This window comes from Puma concolor, chromosome D4 (assembly GCF_028749965.1).
Source record: "Puma concolor isolate L17-30 chromosome D4, mPumCon1.1.hap2, whole genome shotgun sequence".
NCBI classification, from domain to species: domain Eukaryota; kingdom Metazoa; phylum Chordata; class Mammalia; order Carnivora; family Felidae; genus Puma; species Puma concolor.
The window spans coordinates 94,073,792-94,093,253 of NC_141679.1; positions in this window are offsets into that span (position 1 = coordinate 94,073,792).

Consider the following 19,462-nt stretch of genomic DNA (forward strand, 5'->3'; position numbering starts at 1 on the left):
GGACCCCTCTAATAAGGGGCAGGACGGGACCCGGAGTCCCGCACTTGCCCCCGGGGGGCAGAACCAAGGCATCAGGCGGCCTGTGGCCCGTCTCTCCCAAAGGGGGCCTGAGGGCGGACCAGAAGGGGTGCGTGGGGTCAGCCCGGCCCCCTGGGGGTCTGGGGGCCGCCCGTGCCAGGGCGGGGAGCCGAGTGGCCCCATCTTGGATTTAGAGCTCTAACGTTAATTACGATGTGTGACGCTCACTGTAGGAAACTGATTCATTCCCAACAATCAAGGCTACACTGCATAATATATTTAATTAGCCAGATTTCCTGTGCACGTCGGCGGGACGGAACTGGCAAGTCCTCGGTGTAATACATTTAATTCTGAGATAAATCATTGTTTGTAGAGGCCCACGCTCAGCCCGCCCCACCCAGGGGACCAGGGGCACTCGGGGGTGGGCGCTGGCCTCGCCCGCCACCCCGTGGGCACGTATCCGCGTGGAAGCCCCTCCCGGGGTGGGGCGAGCGAGGGAGGAGGGCCGGCTGCCTGTGTTCCGCACAGAAAGCTGTGACGTCCTCCCGAGCCCTTGGGCGAAGTGTGCAGAACCCCCCCCCCCCACCACCGGGACTGCCATCTCAACTAGGTGAGGACCAGAAAAACCATCTTGTGGGTGTCAGCGCTGGGGGCAGGCTGCTGGGAAAGGGGGTGCCCCCATCATCTGGGCCCCGTGTCCCCCACTGCAGCCCAGCCTTGGCCGCCCAGCCAGTGCCGCTCAGCTCTTAGGAGACCCCGGGTCTTTGGGGCACCCTGGTCCCCACCTGAGCTCTATGAGGACCAGGGTCCCCTGACAGAATCCACACAGCTTCCATCACTGACTTACAGGGACGTCCCCGGGACCAAAGTGTAGACTTTGTCCCTCATAGCAGACAGGAGGGGACAGGAGAGGGGCCCTCGTGTGTGTCCTCCACCCGCTGGGGGTGGGGTGGCAGGGCCCTGACGTGCGTCCCTCTTGCACAGCCCGCCTGCCCCGGGCTCCGGTTACCGCGTGTGCTGTCATCTGCCACCCGTGTGGCTGGTCTCGTGCATAATTCAGGCACCTTGGAGAGGCCCCGGCCAACGCAACTGACAAGGGCTGACTAGCCTGATCGGATGTCGAGACATCGGACCCACCACGAACAGGACCTGTGTCTTTCTGCCCTGTCTGTGCTCCGGTGACAGGCCAGGCAAGGAGCAGCGTGGGCTGTGTCCTCCCTGCTTGGGTGCGTCAAGACACAGCCATGTGCTCGGGCGGCTCGGGGGGCGGGCGGCAGGGGGCTGGGACCCGGCCCCGTCCCTTACCTGCCTTGCGCGCTTCGTCGGCTCGCCACAAGCCCAGCCCTCGAGCCTCAGTTTCCTATCTGTGAATTGGACGCAGGGCAGCTCAGCGTTGGAGCCCGGGATGAGGGCTGCCCCAAGGTGCCCGGGAGCCCCTGGCGGCCCAGCAGACTGGAGAGCTGGCCTTGAACCTAAGCCTGTGCTCGGCCCCAGGGCTCTGCCCTCCACCCTGCACGGCCACGCCCTCTCGCTCTGTGAAACTGGAGACGTAACCCTGGCCTCTGGCGCCTGATCCTAAACTGAGATCTCAGACCGCGGTCTGCAGCGCCCAGCGCCTGCGACCACCCCCACCGGGGCCCCTGTGTCCTGTTGTGCCCGAGGGCTTCTGGGCGTCGTGGCTCTTCATCCCGGCCCGGCCGGGGGCCACCGGGAGACGGGGTAGCGCCCTGCCCCTTCTGCCATGAGGGTGTGGGGCAGGGCTGACCCCTGACGGCCCTTCCTGGCCCGAATCTCAAGTGTGACCACAAGGAGCTCCGACCTAAGCGGAGAAGCGAATATGTACATGCCTGCCACCTGCTGCTGGCCGGTCCCTGCCTGTGGTCCAAGCCTGGCTCCATGTGCCCGGGATGCCCGGCCTCAGAGGACCCAGCCTCCAGGACCACAGAGCCGCCCTAACCGAGGACCCCCAGATATGTCTGTCCCAGGGGGCACTGCAAGTGGAGAGAAGGGTGGGTGGGCCGCCTCCTCCCTCTCTGTCCAAGGGGCCCCTTCGAAGTCTTTGAGAGTATAGGGACAGAGAGCCGAGGGCAGAGAGGGGCTCACCAAGAACCCCAAGGGCCCTCCCGGGCCCGCCCGGGTCTTGGCACCTGCTCCCGTGGCGCCGACCGTGTCCTTTCTGAAGTGGGCCCGGCCCTTCCCAGTCCTGCCCTTCTCGCGTGGGCGCCTGCGGCCCAGGTAACCTGAGCCGGTGTCTCTGGGGCTGCCGCTGCTTTGTTAAGAAAAGAGGGCTCCCTGCCCTTAAATAATTGATGACAGGCATTAACAATTGACCCTGGAGAACATCTGGCAGGTAGAGGGCTTTCACCCCTGGTGGTGTCGGATCAGACTGCCGTTCAGGGGCTGCTGTGGCTGGTGGGGGCGGCGCCCGAGTGTCCCCCCACCTCCCCATGACCCCGTGTGGAAGTGTGGGGTTGGCCTGGGGCGGGGGGCCTGCTGGGGAGCTCTCTCTGTTCCCAGTGGTGCACGTGGGCTCCGACGGGCGCTCGTGAGTACACACACGTCGCAGGTACGCGTGCATGCTCCCCCCACACGCACACATCGCAGGAATCCCCGTGCACCGTGCACGGCCCACGCATGTGTCCCTGCGTGATGGGTGCGCACACGGCATGCTGTGCGTGTGCTTGCTTGCACGTACACCGATGCGCACACCACACACGTGTGCACATGTCCTTCTGTGAGGGCTGCCTGTCGTCCCAGCCTGGCTCTGGGGGCCTCAGGGACCTCGCTCAGCCCTGCCCCCCTCCGGATGTGGGATAGAGGAAGGGCCTGCACCCCGCAGACAGGAGCGGCGTCAGCAGATCTACTGGGCAGCGTGCTTCCCACCGGGGCCTGACAACACGGAGTTGGGGGTGCCGGGCGAGGAGCGGGTGGGCCGGTTCGGTGCCGCCTGGTGAGTCTGACCCCGGGGAACCCCTTCACCAGGAGTGGCTGCTCTGGGGACAGACAAGCTGGCACCCGACCCTTTGTCTCATGTCACTGCATTTACTCCTCACACCTGGGCATCATCACCCCATTTTACAGATGGGGAAACTGAGGTCAGAGTGGGGAAGAACTTGCCCAGAGCCGCCCAGCACCACACCGGGCTGCCAGATGCCCAAATCCTCGCTCATGCAGGGGCCTGGCAGCACCCAGGGCAGGGGGCCCGCACCCTCCCGATGCTGGTGGGTGCCCATGTGGACGATGGTGCCCCCCCCACTTCTGAGCTGGTATAAAGCCCCCTGGAGCAGATTCACACCAGCTCTGCCTGTGGCCCCTGAGGGCAGGCAGCCGGAGCCAAGGGCGTCCCGCCAGGTGAGAGGAAGTCAGCAGTCCACTGTGGGCTGAGGCAGGGAGGGGCCTCCCTGGCTCTGGAACCTTCCAGGGCTCAGGTGCTGAAACTAGGTGGGGCAGCGATGTCTGTGGAGGGAAATGGGAGGGCTCCCCGGGCCAGGCAGCACCCCTTGGTTTGGGGGGGAGGAGGGGAGGAGGAAGGGGCTTGCACCCCACCCAGGACCCCACATGGCTGGCTAAGGAGAAGACAGCCGCACGCCAGGTGGGGGCTTCTGCAGGCTGGGCCTCGAGACACCGGCGATCTGCCCGGAGCAGGCATGGCCTGGGAGCCTGTGACACCTCTGCCTTCCTTGCCATGCCCCCCCAAGCCCCACCCCACCCAGGGGGCATCTCACACTCTGGGCCCCAAGTCAAGGATCGCCTGTGACAGGAAGCCCGGCACGGTGTCCCTTAATTGTGGCTGTGACTGGACTCTCAGGGTCGTATCCTGGTTGATGTCCCTAATGACCCTGACGTTGGCCGAGTGTCCAGGCAGGAGGTCGACATGCCCAGGCATCCAGGACCTGCTGGGTCTCGAAGGTCCCCCGGGCTCGTGTTGGGAGCCGGACTGCAGCCTGTCCCCTACTTCCCAGCTGGGGACCAGGGGGAGGGGCAGACATTGCGACCGTGCAGGTGTCTGTGGAGCAGACATTCTAGTTGCCGGGGCTGGCGGGCAGGAGCAAAACTCAGAGCGGGCCGCTTGTGGGCCACTCGTGGAGCTGCCCTAGTCGGGGAGGGTCCCGGGCCGATCCCAGCAGCGCCCCCCAACCCCGCCCGGGCCGGCCTCACGGGCTCAGAGAGTCATTTCCCGTAACTGGTCCAGGCTGGGCCGAAACCTTCCCACGCATGAGTGGTGGAGGGAGGTGTGAGCCCGCCCTGTGGAGGAGCGAGAAGGCCACTCTCTGGGCATCAGACTCTGGAGGACACGCCAGCCCCTCCCCTCCCGCAGGGATGCGGGCAGATCTGGAAGGGGCCACTCCCCGTCCTCGGCCCTGCTCCTCTCCTGCCCACCTCTGTGCCCACAACTTGGAGGACACAAACCTACAGAGGCGAGCGTCTCAGGGGTCCCTGGAGGGCCCATCAGCCTGCAGACCCCCGAGGGCCTTCTCCAAGTCTCGTGGGAAGGGACAGAGTCGGGGCTCCCTGTCCAGAGCCTGCCTTGGCTCCCCTTCCCAAAATGGCCTGGAGCTTCTGCTGGCCCCGGACCCCGGGGGACCCTGCAGTCAGAGAGGCAGCTGGGACACGGGGTGTCTCTGGGTGAGAGGAGCAGGGGGAGGGGCTGTCCCTCACTGCAGGCCACCACCCACTGCACCCCCAGCCCATCAGAGAGGGAAGGGGGCCCCTGTGGCCCCTGGGCTGGGGCCTTGCTGCTTGAGCGATTTCAGTTGGCCTCCGGCATCCACAGCCACACCAGGGCCGGGGTGCTGGGCGCAGGGGTCTCCTTAGTGTGGCCCCGGCTCACGGCCCCCCTGCTTTCCCAGAGGGAACCCGCGCTTCTTCCTGGGCCAGGGTGGCCCTCTCTCCCAGACCCTGCCCAGCGGCCACCAGGTGAACCGAGCCCAGAAGGGGCCCTCTCCTCCCTGGGGGTCTGCAACCCGGCCTTCCTGGACCTCTCTGGTCATCCCCTGAGGTCACGGAGCATAGAGGCCGCTGGGAGGCTTGCAAACATGAATAATGTTTAGATTTTCCGTTTTATGACCTGGAGACAGGCTTTCAAATGGCCTCACCAGGAGGACGCAAGGGTCTCACTTTGCGAGGCGCACAGGCCGGCCCCCACTGCAGGATGCCCTCGCGATTCTCGAGGGACCTCTGGCCGTGAGCGATGACTCCGAATGGCCCAGGGGACGGTCCCTTCAGCTCGTAGAATAGTGATTCCGGTCCCCCTCATTGATCTCCCTGAGTTTTTAAAGGAAATTTTATTTGTTTGGGGTTTCTGGTCATTAACTTAAAACCAGTAAAATAGAACAAAATCAATACCCACAGGGCACAGCACAGCCCGTCCTATCAAGATGTGAAAACAGGCAGAATAAATTGTGGCTGGGATTCGGGCTGGGGGAGGGGCCACAGCACAGAGAGAGGCCGGCCAGGCACCCTGGAGACGCTCCCTGACCGCAGAGGGAGGGTGGGGTGGTGCGGGGGCTGCAGGGGCAGTGCGGGGAGAGTGGGGTGGTGCGGGGCTGTGGGGAGGGGGCGGTGCAGGGCTATGGGGCTAGCGCCCCCCCCCCCTGGCTCCCCCCTTCCCCTCCAGCCCTCTGCACAGATGCAGATTCTTTCATTCAAACTCTGGATGCCCATTTGAGAAAGCGAGTGGTTTGCGACTCTCAGCTCCGATGGCACCAGCCCACATCTGCCCCTGGCGTGCGTGGGGACAGCCTGGCACAGACGCGCCAGGAGGAGGCCGGCCAGCCTCCCGCTGGCAGGGCTCGTTAGGCTGTGAGGGCCATGAGGGGGCAGTTGCCTGGGACCGGGGGCCAGCGGGACCGACTGGCCGTGGTGACGCGGTCTCTGCCCGGAAGAGCTGCCCACGCTGCTGGGGAGGCCAGAGTCGCCTGGGCTGAGGGTTCTCGGCTGCCAGGTGGGGTGGGGACAGAGACAGCTGAGGGGTTGTTTCGGGGCAGAGTGGGCTCCGTGTCCAGAGTTCCAGAAGCTTCTCATCACGGGAAAGCCACGCGTGTGTCTCTGCTGATGGGAGCTGGTTGGAAAACCCATAACCTCTAGTTTCTAAAGCTCAGCCCCTCACAGGACAGGACGGAAGGCGGGCAGCCTGGGCCCACCCTCTGCAATTCACATGCCATACGGTCCCCCCACTTAGGGGTGTTCAGTTCAGTGGGTTTTGTGCCACCATCACCAAGGTCAGCTTTAGAACATTTTTTTTTACCCCAGAGAGAAACCTGGGAGGCCCCAACACGGGCCATAATGCACATGGACCTAGAGGACACCGTGCTCTGTGGGGGGAGCCTGTCACCGAAGGACAAGTCCTGAAGGTCCATTCACAGGAGGCTCTACAGTCATGAGACCCACAGACACAGGGAGCAGGGGGCGTGGGGGGCAGGGCTGGGGGAGGGGAAGGTCCGTGTGTAACGGGACAGAGTCCAGTCCGGGGAGATGAACACGTTCTGGGGACGGACGGGGGTTCGGCTGCACGACAGCGTGGATGCACCTGGCGCCCCCGAACTGTGCCTCAAAAACGGTTAAGACGGCAAACGTCGTTACGTATCATTTACCACGATTGAGAGAAGGGGGCGCCTGGGGGGCTCCGTCGGTGGAGCGTCCGACTTCTGCTTGGGTCATGATCTCACGGTTCGCGGGTTCGAGCCCCGCGTCGGGCTCTGTGCTGATGGCTCGGAGCCTGGAACCTGCTTTGGACTCTGTGTCTCCCTCGCTCTCTGCCCCTCCCTTTCTCTCTCTCTCTCTCTCTCTCTCTCTCTCAAAAATAAATAAAAATTAAAAAAAAAACTTTAAAGGCAATCCCAAAATGTATCCCAATTAGGGAGGAGAAACGCCCTCTACAGAGTTGCTGTCCGGCCCGGGAGGGCCCGGGGTCCGAGGTCGCCATCGTATATTGAACAGAGGGATGCCCAGTCCTTCTGTGGCTTCAGACAATGAAAGGCCGCTGCCCACGACACCCCGTAGGTGTTCCAGGCGTTTTCACTTTGCAGGCGTCCTCCAGGTGCGGTGTTCTCGGGGGGGGGGGGGGGGGGGGGACGACAAGGAGCTAGCGCTTTCTGCGCGCCAACCCCCGCCTCTCTCCCGCGTTCCCGCTGGGTGTCAGGCCCCAGTGCGGCCACCACCAGGGCGCTCTGCCCCCAGGGCATCTGTGGTGAGGCAGGCAGGGGGCAGCCGACACGTGCCGGCTGTCCGACCCCCCAGCCCCACTCCTGTCCCATGAGCTGGCGTGGGGCGCGAAGGGCGGCCGGGCAGTGATGGGGGCTACCCATCCAGAGGCCCACCGAGCCAGAACACTGTCGCTGACTGCGGGGCTTTCCGGAAACCCAGTCTGCAGCAGGGGTTGGCCTGCCGGGCCCTGCCCGTCTTTCCCATCAGGGAAAACGCTTGGTTTCGAGGAACCCCCAGCTGGGGAGGGATCTTCAGCGAAGGAAGCCAAAGCAGGTGTGGGGTGTGGGGTGTGGGAAAGGGGGTGGGGAGAGGGAGGCGGGGGAGGGTGGCTGGGGGCCTGCCTGCGGGGATCTGGGAGCACAGCTCTCCATTCCGGGAGCTTTGGCCCTCAGCCGCTGTCCCTTTGTGTCCGCCCCCCGGAATCTGGGACTTCACGTGGCTGAGCTGTTTGACACTTGAATTCCACAGGAAATTAAATCAATTACAGAGTCTAATAAAGGATCCCAGGTTTTTAATTAAACGAACCTTAATTAAATGGTGAGCACCACTCTGTCGATGCCCCGATCAGGCCCTGGGGGCTGGGAGCGTCTGGGGAGCCCGCGGGGCGCTGGCGGGAGGGGGTTGCTGACGGCACATCCGCCCGCGGGGTCTGGCTGCCGGAGGCCAGCCCTGGCAGTTGTCTCCGGGCAGCCGGGCACTGAGCGGGGGCAGGGGGGCTGAGATCCTGCCCTTCAGAAGGTCAACCACTTCCGGCCCAGCTGGACGGGACGGCTCACCATCGGACAGAGGAGGCGAGGCCCCCAGGAGCCGGCGACACGCTTGAGGTCACAGAGCGGGCGCTTCGTCTCGGGGCACCCCGCACCCGAGCTCCTGCTGCCTCTTCTTGCGGTGACCGTGGCTCCAGGGGTCTTGCTGGCACCCTGGCTCCATGGGTTGGGCACCTACGTGGTCCTCTCTGCCCGCAGCTCCCTGCCCAGAGCCGGGCTGGGCCTCGCTCACCGGCTCACCGCGCCCTGCCCTGCCCGGCCCACCTGGGCTCCTCACACTCTCCTGGCCCTGAACCACGGGGGGGACCATCTGTGCTGGGCCTGGAACGGTGGGCGCCACCCCTCACTTGTCGCCAGCCGCCCGCAGCCCGGCCCTATGCACAAGTGCCATGGGGTGACCCGGTGGCCAAGCGGGAGGGGGCGGCTGCCTGGGCCAGGGGAACAGGCCCGGGAGGCTTTTCGGGAGACGGAGCGCTGGGGGAGCACGGAGGACGTTTCGCCCCTGAGGCGGGGGAGGGACTGGACAGGGGCCAGTGAGGGCCATGTGTGGACGGTGGACAGACTGAGTTCGAATCCCGATCATCACGAAGCCGCAGGCTTGTGACTTCACATCTCTGTGCTTCTATTGATCGGAGACGAAAACAGTGGTGTTGGCCTTGGCTGCTGGACAGATTCAGGGCAGCCGGGTTGCCCAAAGAGAGTTCCCAGCGGGACCGTCCTGCATCCTTCCTCCCCGGCCTCCTGAGCTCGCCTGAAACAGCACAAGCATCTTGTTTCTGGGGAATTCTTCCCTGCTGCTTGGACAGACGGAGCAGGAGAGGCCGGCCTCAGCCAGCCCCAGGCCCACAGAGCAGGGCCCTCACCCTGGGCACCCTTGGCTGGATAGGACCGTGCAGTCCCACCCAGCACTTTGGGGTGGTCCCAGCTCCCTGTGGCTCGGAACTCCGGCACACGGGGCACTGGGCTCCTCCCTCCTGGACGGCACTGTGCATCCGCTGTGGGAATCCCTTCAGGAGCCGCCCCGGGCGTGGGGGTCCCTCGAGCTTCTCCCCTCCCCCACAGCTCTGTCTCACTGTCTCTCCCCCGAGGAGCCTGTCTCTCCTCAGGCTCGGGGCTCCGCCGCGTCTCTCTGCACCCCGCCCCGGTGCCCAGAATCTGATGGATGCGTGTCGCTGTGACACCGAGTGCGTCCTACCCTGGGCGCCGAGAACCAAACTGCATAATAAAAAAAAAAAAGGAACCTTCGCGCGATTGTCTGATCTATATTTATTTCATAACATGCAGAATTAATAAGATACCGACTTTAAGGCAACCATGGCAACCAAATGCAGAAAGGCTTGTCCCGGCAAATAGATGAATTCATAAATAACCCTGAAGTGCTGATATCAACAGTCTCAGGACCCTGCCGCAATGCTAATGCGGCGTCCCTGTCCCTGCGCTCAAGTCCAGACCAGGGCCTCCGAGGAGTGCCCCCCGCAAGGGGTGACGGACCCCCAGCCGTTACCCGGGACCCCCAGCCATTACCTGGAGCCGGCCCAAGACGGGTGAGTGTTGTGTGGCCGGGGAGACGGGACCCCTGGCAGAGCGCCGTGTCTGTGGGGGCCGGGTGTGCAGATCAATGGCCCTGGGGGGGCACAAGGGAGCCAGGCTGTCTCCCTACAGCTCTGACCGCTAGACGGTGGGGCCCTGGCCCCGCCTTTCAGATCAACAAGGATGCTCAGGTAAGAAGGCATTCGCTCATTCGTTTCGGTGATCATTCATTCATTCATTTGACAGACAGATGTCTACTGGCCCCCGAGAGTGTGGGGGCACAGCAGTGGGTGTCTGGGGGAGACGCTGGGCACACGGGCAGATAACCTTGGCCAGCGGGGTTAGAGCTGTGGGCGCAGCACTGAGACAGGCCCCTGCAGACTGTCCCTGAGCACCAGGCAGAGAGCCCCCCTTGAGGCTACTGGGTTTGCTGCCTTGACTCTTCGGTTCAGCACCTGTCAACAACAGCCCAGCGTGGCACGAATGACCTCCTCACTGGCCATCAGGCCGCCCGCGGGACATGGCCAAGCCATGCTTCCCACGGGCGTGTCCCCTGCATGCAGCTGGGCAGTGCCACGGGGGCTGCGCGCCCAGGCCACCGTCAGTCCTCGGCCTGGCTGGCCCGTCCTGGGGGCGCTGGTGCCCTCGCCCCCGAGCCCACGTCTCCTCATCTGAAGGCAGTGAACCCCGGCCCCCGTTTGACCAGGTTCCCGAGAGAGACTCCAGATGAAAAAGCGCAACCTGGGTTTGGAGGAAGGGGATGAATCGGGGGTGGGGGATGGGCAGAGGGTTTTCAGGGCACGGGATGGCCGCACGACCCGTATGGTGGGGACAGGACGTTGCACGTTTGCCCAAACCCACGGATGGCGGCTCGCCCAGAGGGAGCCCTAACGTCACCTGTGGGCTCAGCGACAATGATGTGTGGACACAGGTTCATCAGCTGTAATGGGTAAACCTCTCTGGTGGGGGTGTTGGTGGAGGGGGAGGCTGTGCTTGTTGGGGGGCATAGGGGCAAAGGGGAAACCTCCGTTCCTTTCCCTGCATTTTGCTGTGAACCTCAAATGTTCCGAGTGTGTGTGCGTGTGCGTGTGCATGTTTAAAGCGAACCCCTCAGGGAGGTAACCCTTCTGTGTCATCGCAGGCACTTTTATCAGAACATCCCCTTAGAAGAGGTCTTTCCGAGCTCGTGTGTGGCCCCCACCCCCAGACCTAATGGAACTCTTCCCGGGCAACCCCTGTTCTGCAAGTGTCCTTTGTGCCTGCCAGACTCATTTGCCCAACAGATGGCTGTGTCAGACCCGAGGAGCTGGGTGGGACGGGCGGGGGGGTGAGGGCCGAGGCAGGGGCGGAGCCATCTGGGGCGGGGGATGACCCAGGCTGTGCCCCAAAGCCACCAGGGAGAGGACAGCATGAGCCACTCGGCAGGGCTTCAAGACTCCCGTCTGCACCTGCTGCAGCCGCCCTGGCCACCCACGGGGAGACACTCGGGCCAGCAGGGATCAGCGGCCAGGAAGGTGCAAAGACGGGCGCAGGGAACACGCCCGGAGAGCTGGCAGCCTGTCCCGAGGCCCATGGACCTTATCAGCAGCACCACCGGCGGCTGGGCCCCCGCAGCCTGTGGGGATGAGCCACACTCACCCCCTTTAACAGGAGGGCGTCCGGTGCCCCTTCCTCTGTGTGCCCCACCGGGGCAGGAAGAGACTGGTGAGTGTCCAGCTGGACCCATGACCCCTGGCCCTGCCCTGTCCCCTTGGTAGCTGTCTGGTGCCTCCACACCATCCGAGCCCCCTGCCCACAGTCACATTTCTTATCAACCTCGGCACCCCTCGTTTTCTTACCTGTGAATTGGGGTCTCCAAGCCCCGCCTGTGGCGGGGCATCACCACCCGCCCCCCCCCCCCCCCCCCCCCCCCCCGCCTTCCTGCAAGAAAATCTTGCAGGATTTTCCACACCCCACCTGATGACAGTGCCCTGGTTTCAGAAGCAAGGCAGCGGGCGCCCCCTGCAGGCCCCTGGAGGGGGGGGTCTCCGCGCTGGGAAGGTAGAGGTGCTGCAGAGGGAGTCCGGCCGCCCCCACCCCCACCGGGGCTGCAGGCCAGGGGTCCCAGGAGCCCAGCGCCCCCCCCCCCAGCGCAGGAGGAAAGTGCGGGAACAGGGCCCGGGTCAGGTGGGGGGTGCGGACTCCAGGAGGGGGCCGGTCCTGACGCACAGCCCTCCCCTGGTGCCCCCCACCTGCTCTGCTCGGGGCTCCTCAAGTACAGGGGGTGCAAGTCTCTCCTGGGCTCTGCTCTCTGCTCACCCCTAGAAGTGGGGCACCCAGGGTGCACCAAGGAAGCTGGGCTCCCCAAGCAGCTGCACCCCCACCCGGCTGCAGCTCGGCGCAGCGCGCGGCGTGGCAGCAGGTACGGTGGCCCCATCTCAGTCAGCTGACCCCAAGAGGAAACAGGCACACAGAGAGGGAGCGACCTGCCTGGGTCCCTTGGAGAGACTGGAGAGCCCGAGTGCCCCGGGAGCAAGGGATGAGCGGGGGTGCGCTGCGTGCGCGGGGTGCCCCAGGATGAGCCGAGGTGCCCGGGGGCAGAGCACGATGGGTAGCGGTGCCCCTGGAAGCAAGGGTGAGCTGGGGTGCTCCGGGGTGCGTGGAGGTGCACGGTCCCGGGGACGCCGCGGCCCCACGCCGCCGGGTATCCCGGCGGCCGGGGTTGCTGGCTGCGTGGACCGTGCGGATCCCGGCCCGGGGGCGCCCTCTGCCGGCCGTCGCGCCCACCAGCCGGGCCGAGAGCAGGGGAAGGGGGGTGGAGGGGGCGGAGGGGGCGGAGGGGGGAGGGCTCTCCGCCGTCCCAACGCCCACCTCTGCCCTCAGCGGGTCTTCCGTTGCTGTGGCTCCGTCACGCACAGCGGTGCTGGCGGGCGCCAAGCCACCTGCTCCTTAGAGACGTACACCTGTCGGTGCTGACGCCTCCGAAGCGGGCACCTCCCTACAGTGCACCCCGCGGGGACAGTGTTTGGCAATATTTTTTCTTTCTCCCCCGTGTGTGAAACTCTGGTGAACCTGCAGCCAACGTGATCTCGGGTCTGTGAAGGGCAGCAGGCAGGCCCCATGGTGAGCACCGAATGCTGTCATTATTCCCGTTTGATGAGGAGGAACCTGCCCCAGGACGCCCCAGCCCTTCAGGGGCGCGATCACTGCCGGGAGTGGGCAGGGAGGGCCTCAGGGAGGCGGTTCCTCCAGATCCACACCACAGGGCCAGGGCCTGCAGCCGGAAAGGGGAGCCCAGCTGATGGTGGGCATCAACGAGCCAGTCCTGGGCCACCTTCAGGGCAGGCTGGATCCAGCACCTGAGTCCCATGCCTGCAAACGTGCGGTGCTCCCAGGAGCCCAGAGCAGGCTCTCCGGACCAAGGACATGTGCGGGAGGTGAGGGAAAGGAGGGGCCACTTGGTCCGCTCTGATGTCGACCCAGCAGGGAGGAGAGCTAACCCTCACATCTGACCCTTGCCCAGTGCCGAGAGCACATGGTCTCCACACTGCGTTGAGGGGTGATGTCGAGGGCTGCCCCGTGTGCCTCTGTGCCCGCTGGTTCCCACCTGTCCGTGTCAGCGGCACCGCCCATCTCACTGCACAGAGGAGGGAGCTGGGCCCCAGGGGTGGTGAGACCCTGGAGGTCCAGCCAGGGTGTGGAGGCCCCTGAGGGCGGTGTGGCCCCTGTGCCACGGCCTGGGGAGCCGGTGCTTGGCGACCGGGGTCGGGAATGTGACTTCTCTGGGACGCTGTGCTCATATGGACGCAGGACAGGGGCAGTTTCTGTGCCTGGGGTACATAGTGTCTGCTGCTTTCCTCGGGGGGCCAACAAACCAAAGCCGTGCCCCTTTGCTGCTCATGACACTGAGTCCTGGGAGCTTGTTCTCCATGGAGTTGGGGACCCCGCGAGGACAAAGTGGCCATCACCTGGGCCTGGGCCGGTGCCTTGGCCAGCCAGGAACCTGGACAGGGTCGGGGGTCCCTCAGCACCAGCCTGCCTCCATAGGTTCTGTCCCTCCCAAGGTTCACCCCGGTTGATTTCCTTCCACAAAACCCCAAAACCCTAGGGGCGGGAAGGCCCAGGACCCCCGGGGACACTGCCCCCTCTGCTGGGTCAGCGGGTGATGCCGAGGCACAGCAGCTCAAGTAGGGCCGCACAGGTGTGGTGGCCACATGTCACCCCCAGCAGCCCCCACCGAGCCTGCACTCTCCTCCCTGCACGCCAAGACCAAAACCTCCTAACCCCACCGCCTAGAAGACACCGCCCCCCCCCCCCCTGCCCCGGTTGTGGGCCTGGCTGAGCCCTCACTCACCCTCCAGCCTGCCCAGAGCTGGTTCCTGCCTGGCCCTCTGCTCCCCAGTCCCTTGGGCGGTGGGGGGAGGGGCAGCTTGGCTACTGCATCAGCCTCTACCCCCACCCCCCCACCTGAGCGCCTCAGAGGCAAGACCAACCTCATCGTGGCCTCAAGGAGCCCAGCTGGGAAGGAAGGCTGAGGGTTCTGCTGAGCAGTCGTGCCCCTGGGACCCTGGGACAAACACCGCGGTCAGGCAGGCCACTTTTAGGGGTTCCGAGAAGCCGACTTTGGCTCACCCTGGCCGGGCAGGCCCTGTGCTGGGCTTAGGGTCATACGGCTCAACCAGACCCAGGCCCTAGTCTCAAGAGGAGCTGGTGCCCAGAAGGCTGTCCTGCAGGGATAGGTTCTGAGATGGGTAGTCAAGGCATCCACTCGGCCCAGCCCTGGGGGTCAGGAAGGCTTCCTGGAAGAGGAGGGGCCTTGAGCTGACTCTTAACGGATCAAAGGGACAATTTTGCAAGGGGACGTACCCCGGGAGAGGAGGACCCTGGCAGCTAGGTGTCCTGGGGCTGAGGTCTCCCAGGGGGCGGTGGCTGAGCCACAGAGCCTCTAGAGGCTGTGGGTCGGGTTTGGCTCTGAGAAGATTCCCTGTGCCGTGGGGGTAAGTGCAGGAGGACCCACGGGAAGGAAGCTTCTGGAAGGGTGGCAGGGCGTGATGGAGGACAGATCATGATTTGAAAGGCATTAACACTGCAGGTGCCCGTACGAGGCCGCGCGCTGGGGCGTTCGTCAGTCTGCGGCCTGGACACAACTCCGCGTCCATCCACGGGGCGGGCAGCCCCTCCGTCCCCACCACCAGGAGGCCCTCCTGCCAGGCTCCGCCTACCCTCAGTCTTCCAGGGCTCTTCATTCAAGTTGAAGCAGTCAGGAGTGCGTTTTTATCTACCTCTCCCTTTCTTTGTATTGTGGTGAAGTGTTTGTCCTGTAACAATTACCACCTTAACCGTTTTGACGTGTACATTTCAGGGGCACTAAGCACATTCATGCCGTCGTGCAGCTGTCCCCTCTGTCGGTCCCCAGAACGTGATCAGGACTCTGTCCTGTTACACACGGATCCCCTCCCCGCCCCATCCTCCCGCCACCTGTATCTGTGGGCCTGAGTCCTTCAGGGCTTCCTGTGAGTGGATCCCACGGGATTTGTTTTTCGAGTCTGGGTGACGCTTCCCTGGTTCGCTGTCTGTGATTTGATTAACTCGGTGCCTCTGTGAGCTGACCTCCAGGGGACAGGCTGGACTCGGGCGTCCCCTGGCCGGGGCCAGCTGCACCTGCACGCAGCATGGCGAGCAAGTGGGCCCGTCGTCGGGCGAGTCACAGACCATCACCCTCTCCGCTTCTGCTGGGGCGCCCTCGGGCCTTTCCTTCCGGAGACGCCCCTGAGCCCCCAGGATGAGCGTGACATCCCCCGAGGCCTCCTCACAGACGTCCGTGGAGCCTGCCCCTCGCCGGTGGTGACGGGAGCCTGCCCCTCGACGGTGACGGTGACAAGGAGGCAGCCTCCTGTCTCCGTGCTACGGACACTCTTCGCTGCTTGTTTTGGAAACAACAGGAGGTGTCATTCCCTTGATGGGTTCGCAGGACACTGAGTCTGTACCTGGGACAGCGTGGGGGGGGGGGGGTGGCAGAGCTCGGCAGGGAACCCCCAGCAGGGGCTCGGCCCTGGGTCATCTGTGCAGCAGGGGGGCTGGAGGGTCTCCGTCCCGGAGCCTCGAAGCGTCAGCCCACACCAGCAACCCATCCGGAAGAAACACGAAGTGTGTGCCCACAGATTTACGTCCCAGGATGTTCATCACGGCATTATTTACAACCGACACACGTCCGGTCGGAGGGGAACGGTGAGGTAGATGATGGGGCGCCGGCTGCCGGAATAAACGCCACGCGGCCCTTACACGCCACAGGGTGTTCACGGGCGTGGAAAAATGTTCTTTCTATACTAAGGTCAAGCAGGGGAAAAAGCAGAATGCATAGCCAGGTTTGCAACATAAACTCTATTTTGACAAATAAAATAAACACTTTCCCTGGCAGAGCAGAGCCAGCTCAGCGAGTTCAGCTGTGTGCCACCTCGGGGGCCAGGCCTGGAGACACCGGCCTCTCCCTGCAGGCCCAGGCGAGGGCGTGGGCTCCTCCTTGCCCTGTCTGCCTGTCACTGTGCAACCCCCCCACCCCCGAAAAAGGACAAAGTGCAGTTAAGTCAAAACCCTCATTTAATCAAGAATGAGGGTGGCTCAGTCAGTTAAGCATCCGACTCTTGGTTTTAGCTCAGGTCGTGATCCCATAGTTCGTGGGTTCGAGCTCCATGTCGGGCTCTGCACTGACAGTGTGGAGCCTGCTCAGGATTCTCTCTCTCTCTCTCTCTCTCTCTCTCTCTCTCCCTGTCTCTCTGCCCCTCCCCTGCTCGCACTCTCTCTCTCTCAGAATAAATAAATAAACCTAAAAAAAAAAAAAAAGAATCAGTTTGGAATGGGCAGGCTCCGAGGGGAAGAGGCAGCGGGACAGAACGTTCCAAGCACATTCTGGAAGGGGCTGGCGTCCGCGGCTGACGAGAGCGCGGGGTTCCTGGAGTCCAGCAAACCCAGAGAGGAATTCGTTCCAGATGGTGATGCCCAGGTCTGGCTCGTCCAGAACCGCACGCTCGAGGGGAGTTGAGCCGGGTGCCCGGCTGATAGGCTCTTCCTCTGTGAGCCGGGAAGAGGGGATCGCTGGCCTCACGGAAAAGAGCGCCTTTCTCGGTGGCCCTCCTGCCCGCTGCTCCGAGCCCCTCCTCTCCCTCGGCGTGCACACCCTCACTCACTCATCAGTTCCCGGCCTCCCGATTATTCTGGGGCTGATTAAATTAGCAAATGCAATCACAATCTGAAGCAAGTTAATTGGGAGAATTTATTGGACCTGCCAGTTTTATGCATGTTTGATTAAGTATTATAAGGTTTGTTTTTGATCTTGCATAATTTAACTTTAAATCCTGCACTGGGGGGCCCATCAACCATTAACGGCCAAAATAAACCTCTTTTAAAATGCATCTATTTGTGATTTATTTCTGAATGCAATATCTTCCAGATTTTTTTTTTTTTTTTTTTTGGTGCTGTTGCCTAAGTGACAAATATGTTAAAAGTAACATTTTGAGCCATTCCGCTCACCCTATAAATCTCTCGGAACATATACAATTCATTAAAAGTTTTGGAAGGAGTACAAGTTAGCATTTGTATCGCAACAAGTGACACATAAATGCGTCTGTCTGTCTTCCTGGTGCGCCATAAAATATATCCGCCTCCCTCCCGAGCTCCTGAGAGCCAGACAAACCGCCCATGCTCTGGGGTTATGATAAACTCTGCAGCAAATCTTCTCCACTGTCAGCACAGAACTGTTCAATCAACAGGAGTAGGAGCATGTCTTTGTGAAATTAGCACAGGAGAAAATACGGCCTGGGCCCGGGGACGCGGCGGCCGGAAGGGGCCGGGCCCCGTGTGAGCGCCAGCCTCGAAAGCGAGCCTCCGGTGCCCCCTTCGTGGCCTGGGCCTGGGTTTTAGGAGGGCCCATCCAGTAAGTAAGCAGGCATAAGGCCTGCTGCCCGGGGAGGGGGGCGGGCCACCGAGAAGCTGGGCTGCGTGGCCTCCGCCTTACTGCGCTGAGAGGCCGGGCCCCTGTCTGCGCGCTAAGACCGCGTTGGTTCACAACCATTTGCCTGCTTCCCAGTGGCGGTGTGGCATTTATTGGGCACGGATTCTGCCCCAGCCTAGGCTAAGGGCTTTGCCGCTGGGGCCACACTACCTCCCCAGCTCGCAGACGAAGGCTGAGCTCTTAGGAAGGTGAAGAGATTCATCCGAATGTGGAGCAGCCGCCTCTCGTAGCTTGGGGCCAGGGCACTTGTGACATCCGGACAACCGTGTCATTGATAAACCATAACCCAGCAGCCCTGGGCAGGCCCCCGTGTCACTCACAAGGTCCTCAGAGGTGGCCTGCGTGCTTCCCCAGCACCCGGCCTAACCCGCCTCCCTCCAGCAGCCCCCTGCCGCCCTGCTCGAGGGCGGTGTGCACGGGGCCCAGACTGGAGCCGGGAGGGCTAAATGCCCTACGTGCCCATGGCTGTCACCGGACGACGCCAGGCCTCCAGGCCTCTGGTTTGGAATGCTCAGCGCGAACCGGGCACTTTCATCCGCCAGCCGACCAGTCCACACCGGGCCCTGCTGGGTGCCAGGCACCTGGGACACAGGAGGGACCAGTTTTCTGCCCTCAGGAGCTTCAGCCCGAGGGTGGGATGGGGGCCTGCGGGCAGAGGGCCTCCCTGCCCTGGCCACACTGAGACTGATGCCCAGCTCAAGCCTGCCCTGGACTTGGGAAGACAGGAGAGAGCCGGCCAGCCCGGGGACAGTGAGGAGGGGAGGACAGGTGAGTGAGACCCCATCCCTTCTCCCTAACCGCCGCAGGAAGCAAGCCCACCGAGAACAGGGGACCCGTCTGCCTGTCTGCCCTGCTCCGGCCCGCCGGAGAGCCGACACCCAAAGAGGAACACTTCTGTGTGCGTTCAGGCCAGCTCGGCACAGGGACTGTGTCCGAGGCCGGCCCCTCCTAAGGCCGACGAGGACTTGAGTCCGGGGCTGGCCCCCTGAGCCCCTGCGATGCGGGGACGGTAGCAGCAGCCTTCGCAGGTTCCTGTGACTAACGCTGTCGGGAAGCGCTCGGGGTGGCCTGGCCACTGCCACCGCTCACAGCTGTGCCCGCCACCCTGGCTGCCCAAGTCACCCCAGGACGCGATGGCTTAACATGATGATAAGCACATGTGCTCGATCACCAGGGGGCCGGTCAAAGCCCCACGGACCTCGGCTCCCAAACAACAGCCGCGAATCCCCCCCATCCTGGAGGCCGGACGTCCCAGACGCCGGCACGGGGCAGGGCTCGTTCCTCCCAAGGCCTCCCTCTGGGGCTCGCACACGGCCGTGTCGAAATCACTTAGCGTCCCCGTGAGGGACCCAGGACAGAACAAGATGGGGGTGTCACTGTCACCTCGGCCCTGCCCTCCTGGCCACGCAGGTCAGCCCTATCCGCTGCGGGCTGGCGATCAGCCACCCTGGAGGCTGACTCCACAAGAGCTGGCACCAGCTACCGGCTTTACGCCCAGGGCAAGGTCGAGGCCTGTGTCCGATCGCCACCGCCTGACGGACGAGACAGGGGGGGGCGCGGCTGACGCCTTGCCCACAGCTAGAAAGCCGTGGAACCGGAGCCCCCCTGGGCGGGCTGGGTCCCGATCACCCTGCCGCACTGCCTCTGTGAATGCCACCTAGCGTTTCTAGGGTGACCAACCTCTGGGCGTCCAACCGGCCCTTGGGACAGACCGGCAGGTGGTCCCCGGGACTCCAGCCCAGGGCCCACCCTGATGAGGAGAGTATCGGGTGCGGGATCACGGACGTAGAGCGGGAGGCACAGGAGGGACGGGACAGGCCGGGGTCCGTCAGCGGGGCACCCTGCCGCCCCCACGTGGGCTGGGATTCTACAACCAAGACCAGCAGGGAAACTGCCAGGGGCCAGACGGAAGCCACCTGTGGGCGGTGAATCCATCCCGGCCGTCAGACCTGAT